This window comes from Lucilia cuprina, chromosome 2, assembly GCF_022045245.1.
Source record: "Lucilia cuprina isolate Lc7/37 chromosome 2, ASM2204524v1, whole genome shotgun sequence".
Lineage (NCBI taxonomy): Eukaryota > Metazoa > Arthropoda > Insecta > Diptera > Calliphoridae > Lucilia > Lucilia cuprina.
The window spans coordinates 51,986,945-51,995,984 of record NC_060950.1 but is presented as its reverse complement, the minus strand read 5'-3'; the positions used below and the strand labels follow the sequence as shown (position 1 = coordinate 51,995,984).

Sequence of the window (9,040 nt, the reverse complement as noted above, 5' to 3'; positions counted from 1 at the left end):
TAGCCCCCTAATGTATATACATTTTTATTTAAAAATTTTTCTTTAATCCCCTACAAAAAGAATGAAGAAAAATCGATTAAAGCTATTTTGTAATAGATTTGAATTCGAAAAAATTTAAATCATTCAGCAAGGAATTAAGCCTTTAAAGAATGAATTATACAAGTAATGAATTCAACATTTTTAAAGTCCTAAAGAATTCAGCTTATGAATTAATTCGAATGAATGATATTATAGAATGGTGAAGTAATAAATTTTAATTTGATTTAAAAAATTGAATTAAGGCTTAACAATTTTAAACCTTTGAATTTACTTTATGAAGATACATTTATAGAGCCGTTAACTGACACAAACATGTAAAATGTGTTTTTGTATAAGTAAAACAGAAAAATCACTGCTTAAGGACAAATTTTCAATGCAAATACGTTAACATTTTCATTTTCGTTTCACTTATGCTCGATAGCATTTAAAATTATGTGAATTTGCTATTTGTCAAATTACTTTTATGTAAAAACATAATTTTAAATGTCTGTCTCTATTGACAATCGCTTTTTTGATGTTAACTATATAGAAGTTTATAAGTCTAAACTTGAATTATTTTGCAGGAATATTATGAATATTAAAGAGTTAAAATACGAAGAACTTTCATTCGCGAGAGGTTATCATCTTAACGCGATGCGAATACTTACGTTTATGATCCATGTAGGCTGTATTGGATAGGGACATACATACAAGAGAGGCTTGTAAAGAGTATTTACAAAGAAATACCAATATCTGATAGTATCTGTTTTCGCCTATGAAGGCGGCTATTACATATTAGGCGGCTATTACATAATAGTTGTCTTCATCTCATGCCAAAAATTAACTTTCTGCAGAACTGTCCATCCTTTGTTTTCGCATAGGTTATCTTGTGGTCTGTCAGTTCTAGGGTTGTCCGAAATGTCAAAAAATAATGTGTGCCCAATACTTTAGGTTTTAAGCTTAACAATATTCTTAAAATCTATTCCTGCGGCGATGTCTGCCAAGCTAATTTGAAAGCGATTGGCTTCAAAAATACCACTCAAACCAATGAACTACACTAAACATCAATCAATGCACCTCAAAAGCCGACTGAAAATACTGTTCGGGTGCCTCTTATTGTTGGAAAAGGCGTTGAAAAGAAGATTTCCAGAAAGAAGGCTTCAAGACATACATGCTTCTCTGAAAAATGCCAACAATTACATATCAGCAGGTCATGGAGGCACCGGTTAATTGGATTTGACATATCCATCATGCATTTGGATTTGACGTTGAAATTGCATCATCTTGTGAAATCAGCTTAAGACGTAAACCACCATCAAGAAATTGCGAACAGTTGCAGAGAGTGTCGTAGACTTTTTAAGTAGGGTAAAAAAATTAGGTCTGTATACGGAGGAAGTTTTCACTTAACGAGATCATGACATTCTGTAATGGGAACGCATGATGTTCTTCTCGGTGCACACCTTTCTTTCAGTAAAATTTTCTGTGAATCTCTCGGTCTATGCTAATTTTGCAATAAATTAAAAAAACGAAAAGTGTTCAAATCACAAGGTTTCGATAGTATTATTACAGCTGATCTTCAGCACAATGCGGACATCATTAATGATTAATCAGTATATATAGCAGCCCTCAGTAATACAGACAAGTGAATCGCGATACGCCACAAGGAGGCGGCGAGACCTCTCTTTAATAATAGAGCTTGATTCGATGATGTGGAATATTGCACATAAACAGAGTATGTAGCAATGATTGTCTCTGCAAATATATTGCAAATAATCTTCTAATGATTTCAAAATAATCTTACTCAACTTAATTTGTGGATGACTCACTGCGGTCTTAGGTTAAATTCTGGAAAAAACTGAACTATTTTTATACCCCAGAAGGTAAAAATCGCACAAGTTTGGAAATTTCCCATAAGCCCTTTATATTGAATAAATTTTGCTTGTACTGATATCAAAAGGACCAAAGTAATCCATTATTGGAAGCACCTTTTACACTTTTCAGTTGGTATGATTTTGTGTGGAAAGATAATACATTGACTACCATTGGTTCGGAAGATTGGAAACATAATATTATAACAATTTCCGTAAGGTGGTTTTCTCTCAGTATAACATCAGAGAAATCCTGATTTATTTGTAAATGTAGCAGTATTTATAGTATCTGGATTTGAACACAGCTGCAGGAAAACCTATCTTTTGATATATTGGCTATTAGAGTGAGCATTGTAGTCAATCATATCACTTGAGAATAGTAAAGTTGTTTTTATTGTAAACCGAATTTATTTGTTTTTTGTGTAACACCAAGTGTTGAGGTAAATTCGAAAAGAAAAAAATTTGTCATATTGTTTTGATATTTTCCATATTTATTCATATTTTTTTACGAGAATGTTTTCTTAATAATTCTATTTTTTCATAATGTTCATATTACGTATACGTAATATGAATATTATGAAATACTTATACTTCCATTAATATGAATTTTATTAAAATTCAAATTTACATTTTACGTTAACTGAAATTTACCCTGGAACATACATGTTTTTTTTAAATACACACATAATCTGAAATTTACTTAATTATTTCCCAAATGTATAAAAAGTATAATTCATAAATAGAAAGAGTTATCTAAATAAACTCAAAACCGCAACTCTTTTGAATATATATCGATTACCCTTAATGGTTTTAAACCTCAATCAATCCATCCATCCAAAGGTAATGTTCTCACATTAAAAAATTTTAATTTGTCCAGAAAAAATGTTCCATTTAATTTTCTTAAACAATTGTAAAAACATCCTTAAATTAATAAAGAAACTGTAACAAGACAAAATTGCCGAAACAACGGGACATTCAATAAAATCTAAAAAACCGAAATTACTTGCAAACCGTTTTTATTTTTTGTCAAATCAGCGTTTTTGAATTATGTGGAAATGATGTAGTACAAGAGGAGATACTTTTTTTTTTTGCTGTCAAATAGTATTAGTATATGTAAATAATGGCAATACTTACAAAACCAATGAGGGAAAAAAGGTTAAAAGAGAATATCAGAAAGATAGAAGAAAAAAACAGTTGCTAGTGTCAATTTAAAATTCAATGACTTCTTGTTTATCTTGTTTAACGTGATCTTATCACAGCTGTTGACGACATTAACACTTTATATACATATAGCGTAAACAAAAAAAAAAAAAAAAAACATAATTTTTGCTGAAAATTATTATTATGATGACGACGTTATATATTTTCCGCTACATTTTATCACAATCATACATACAGATAGGAAAGAAAATATTCTTTGAGAAGAAATTTCAAGTATAAAAGAGTAATACTCACCATACACCAGAGAAAATCCACCACTTCAGATACTCTCAGAGCTTACGTTAGGACAATTGGTAGTAAATATAAAAGCTTTAATGATGTGTTTCTTCACCATGTTGCAGGAAAAATCTTTTTATGTTGTCAGTCATCGCAGCTTCATCATCACGGACGGTTCTAAATTCGCTTCACAAAACGCCACATTGTTTCCACAAGAAATAAAAAAAAAATAAAGAAAGAAACAACAATAAGGATATTTTTTGTGTATCAACCACCTCTTCTACCCTCTAACTACAACACACTTTCATACTGTACGTATGAGTAATAGAGTTTAACAGTAAAAATAAAACAAACAAGAGGAAATTCTAAAATTAAAAAAAAAGAAACGAAAATGTTTAAAAAATGCTAACACGACTGATTGATTGAAAGACGGTTGGCATGTCAGTCATTTGAATTCGAATTGAAGTAAAGTGAACCAATAGTAGTGTATGGAGTGTATGTGAGTGATTTTTGTTGCGAATTTGGGTGATGGAATTTTTATAGATTGAATTGATTTTTTGTTTTCGTATAAATTCCAAAACGTGAAAGCATTTGCAATGTTTATTTTTTTCGATTTCTAAAAGCAAATTAAACAAAGTGTGGAAAGATTTTTCCCATTTATGTTAAGCTTGATGTGTTCAAAGTGACATTATACAACATACATGTATAGATTTGCGTTCAGATATTTTAATATACATATATGTATGTACATTACCACATATGTGTATAGTGTGGAAGTGTACTCTTATGGTTAATCGATGTGATGCAGCTTTGTCAATTATCATTGATGATAATCACATATTTCAAACAGATAAATTAAACGTTAAGTAGATTTAAACAACAATATCAAATGTATTACATATTTATAAACCTGTATAATCTTCTATGGAAATGTTAATCTCTTAAAAAATCATTGTTGTGTAATAATATTAACATTTTCCATACGATTGTGATTAAAAGTGATTTTAAACCAAACGACCAAATAAATTTTAATACAAAACAATATAAAAAAAAAACAAAAAAAAAACTCATTTCATTCATGTGACAATAAGCTAAAGTGTCATTATGTTTGCTGTCGTAAAGTGTCATCTGGCAAATGAGCATCGTCATTTTTATTCATGAATTGTTTATGTTTGTGACATAAGTACATAACTCGGTCAGTTGGTCGTTGACATGTACGTGTGCATTTGAATGTATAAATGAATCCTTGTGTGTGTGTATATAGCAACGTAGTTTTGTCACATGTTACGCATAATTAATGATTACAATACAATAATACAATGTCATCATCAGCCTCATAATAAGCATCCTGTTATAAACTCGTCCTCCATATCCGCATCTACAACTCTCGTTCAATTACAATAGCCGCCACCGTTCGTTCGTTTGTAACGTTATTTGCCGACAAACTAATAGAAAATTCTCATGTACACGCACAAGTGTTCGTTTGATTTTATTCAGTGTTGCAACAGAAGTGATTTTTAGGGTCTGAGTTTATAAAATAAATTTAAACTTAATTTTAGAATCAAAAACCAACTTACAAGTTCATGCCGTCATGCCGACGGATTTTTAAAACTTAAACTTTTAAAAACCTCTAAAAGGCAAAAATATAAACCATGGAATTTTACGCAATATTTTACATATTAAGTACATTGAAAACTTAACCCTAAATAGAAAAAATTAATAGAACTTTAGGCGAATTTTACCTATGCGTCCTTCCATTTCTCCGACAATTTGAAATCGATACAAGGCGTACCAAGACACTTTGTACCTTCAAAATCCATCTGTAAGACAAGTCTATATGCTTTGACATGCGTTTAATCATACAAAATCTAGGTTAACGAAAAGAAGAAGAATCGAATTTGACCCAAACAATGTTTCATCAACATCTCTTAAATAAGTAGATCATAAAAACTCATATGGTCCAGATATGTATATATAGTTTAAATGTATCATCTTTTAGGAAATACTTTTAACGCACATATATTACCAACGAGTATGATATTAACTTCTGAGCTGTTTTTATAAAGCACCCAACTTTGTGTATCTCTTAATCTGCTCAGAAAGACACTTTTCCAATGTCTGTATATCTGTATGTCAATGTCAATCTTGATATTAAATGATAACATTTGAAAATTGTATTGTAGTTTCCATTCAATTGTCATTCGAAATGGGTCATTAAACGGTCATTAAAAAAATATATTCGGAATGTTTGATATTTAATTTATACCTTAAAAAAAAACAAATCTTAAAAAATTTTAACTTCAACCTCTACCATTAATTGTAAAAAATTTGGAAATTAAAAAAAAACTTTTTTGTATTTATGCACGCTTGGTACTATTGTGTCACAATAGTTCTTGTAATTTTTCAATAACATCCGTTGTCAAAATATGTACGGATCAAATTAACAAAAAATAAAATGGAAATACACAATGTTGACAAATTAAAAGCACATTTCGGATCTTCGACTAGCAGCTAACTACGAAAGTTTTAAAATGTTTTCATAATTTATATTTATATATGGAGTGAAAACGATGTATTATCAAAGTGACTTCGCTATGTTTCGTTTTTGATGCAGCTTATGGTGTATGCGGAAATTCACTACTTTTCTACCGTTTTTGCCGTCTGTGAAATCGAAATCAAAAATCAATTTTTCTAAAAAAAATTGAAATTAATTAATATTAAATCCTATTGAGGAATTTTTGACAATCACACCTTTTTAGTTCGTCGTAGCTTCGATATAAGACTCTTGTCGAAAAATCTCATACATTATAATAACAACCTCAAAAAAGTTGGTCAAACTAAACTCAATTAACTAATATGACATAAAAAACTATTACATCAAAAAAAAAAAAACTTACTCGCATAATTCTACAAATAACTTCGTTTTGTTAAAATTTGTGTATATCTTCGATATAAAAAATCATAAAACTAAAAAAACGAACTAGGGTTTTACCGACTTCACTGTCTAAATTATTTTATGTGTATTTAAATTTTTCTATTAAATTTTATTAGGATTGTCTTCCACTGAGACAATTATAATGCATTCTTAAGGAATTTTAGTTGAATTACAGTAATGTGTAGAAATGCCAAAAGATTACCGAATTTCTTAGTATAAAAAACTTACCCCATTTTTAAAATTTGGTAAACAAATTTAAAACTAAATTCCATCCGCTATTCCAAAATTTTGTTGACTAAAATAAAAGACTTTTCAAAAAAAATGTAATTTAGCAACACTGTCCTAGACAACAATATAAGTACAATGTATGTATGTACGTAACAGGATATACATACATGCATATCTACATATATAATAAGTATGTAGTGTGATTTTCCGCGAATGCCGATAAAGTAATGCTTAAAAATCTATTATGTTCTCTATAGTTATTATTCTATCGACCTATGTACCAGTATTTAGTGCTCTCAGAGAAAAAACTTACGACAAACAACGAATGCAATTCTGGCTATAATATTTTCGAGTAGAAAAACCGAGCAAACGAGAGATATACATATGTACATGTAATATTAAGAAAAATGTACGCTCATATGGTATAGAGAAAAGAGCTTTTCCATTACTCCATAAAAGTCCTGTGAGAATTTATATTGTAAAAACTGTTAAAACATTATAAAGTAAAAAAAAACAAATACAACAAAACGGATGATAAAAGAAAATATTTATTTAAGCTGTTAATTATGTCAATTGATATTATCACAAGTGAATTAAGTACATAAATACATAATAATTATTTGTTTACAATACGATACACTTTATTTAATCCTCTAAAGCCTATCTACTCTTCTCCTTCTAATCATCAGCAATAATACAAAAGCAATTAAAATAGTAGAAAAACAAATACAGCAATAGTAAACAGTATTTATAGTGAAATCAGAATTTTATTTAATAATCATCACATCACTATCACGCACATACACACAGACTGGCAAATAAACAAGTAATAAAAATAAAAGTGAACAAAATATAGAAAAAAGTTATATAAAAACAAATAAGAAGAATCTACAAAAACAACAAAGTTTATTCAACTTCCGGTAACGAGGTCGTAACTAACACACATTTATAAATAAGTGTATGTTTATTTGAATGTATTTATGTGTACTTGCAACTAAATACACTGAACGTATACGTAACGGTTCGGTGTGCGTGTAAGCGTTTGTGTATTTGTAAAAGTAATAGCGAGCACGTGCTTAGTGGTAATGACATACATTTCGTGTAGTTAAATTTTACTCTGTTTATATACAATATCGCACTTCGTTATTTAATCTTATAGTTGCTACTGCTGCTGCTACAGCCGCTTTTGCTGTTGTTGTTGTTGGCGTGGTTAATGTTAATATTATTGTAGCTGTTGTTTACGTTTTTTCTTCTTCTATCCACACCTCTTTTGTTTTCTCAACCCTCAGCTCAGCCGTATGGTGTTTTATATTTCAAGGATATTTTCATAATAACAACAATAATAGTGGTACTCAACTTATTTATCCAAAAACACGCATACCAACAAACTCTTACAAATCCAGTTTTATAAACAACTACAACAACAACTAACAAAAAACTACAAGAAGAGCATCAGCATTAAAAGAGCTGAAAACGAGAATATAACCGCCAGACAAAAGGGATTAGAATAATATTGGATGGATAACAAATGTAAGTTGAAAAACAAAAACAAAAGAAAAACAGTTACAACACAATCAGACATACACTCAAACACATTAAAAAAAGGAAAAGGGGGGCAAAAAACAAAAACAGAAATAAAACTTTTTTATTCAAGTGTCAATTAAAGAAAATTAGAGTCAAGAGTGTATTGTTTTTAATTAACTCTCAAAGTTGAAACGGTAACACTTTGTCAGTATCGTTCTTCGTTAAATATAACTACTTAACCTGGGATTGCTAGCTTTAGTTATAGGGATACCAGATTTGGTATATTTAGAAATATGAAAAGTATTGTTTTCGAATAACCCTGAAAACTTAAATGCTTTAGCCCACTAACTAGATGTCATGAAATAGCACTACATAACAACCAATTTTATGAAGTTTTATAACAATACCCAGAAAAACGTTTTATATGTGAAAGCCAAGTTTTATAACAAGTTTTATATACTCAGTATAATAATGCACCGGATAATTGGGATCAAACATTAGTTTGAATCAAAATATCAAAACCAACATAAAGCGATTTCGATATTGACTGGTTGTTCAAAAACTGAAGTTGATAATGATCAAATTTCCTTATGTATTTTATTCAGAAACTTATTAAGATTGACGAAAAGAAGAAGTTTTTGGATAAAGTTGCGCGCTTTCGATTAGGTTAGCTTTGACATGTGGTTGTGTCGAATATCCGAAATTACAGCTTTACTTGGGTCTAACAATGAACCCTTTTTATTTTTTCCTGTAAGAAGAAAAAGAAGAGAAGAATATGTATAACAGAAAGAGAAGGAAAATTTGTTTAGAAACAAAATGTAAGTTTAGAAACATACCTACATCCTGCTCAATGCATGTTTCCGCATACACCGTTTCATATATTTGCCTTTTTATGACAGATAGTGAAACCTCACAGAACTGGTCCACGTCCAGATCCCAATAATCCGGTGCATTATTATACTGAGTATATAAAACTTGTTATAAAACTTGGTTTTCACATATAAAACGTTTTTCTGGGTATTGTTATAAA

The 9,040-nt window shown here is 29.6% G+C and overlaps 1 protein-coding gene across 1 annotated transcript in view; it reads left to right on the top strand.

Annotated features, from left to right (window-relative positions):
- Positions 1-3,470: 3,470 nt before the first annotated feature.
- The window catches only part of LOC111677204 (Down syndrome cell adhesion molecule-like protein Dscam2), a 94,637-nt gene continuing 89,067 nt past the window's right edge, over positions 3,471-9,040 (top strand). Inside the window, exons 1-2 of the mRNA XM_046955451.1 lie at positions 3,471-3,822; positions 7,176-8,016. The gene's annotated coding sequence lies outside the window, so the exon portion shown is untranslated. The remainder of the gene's footprint in view (positions 3,823-7,175; positions 8,017-9,040) is intronic.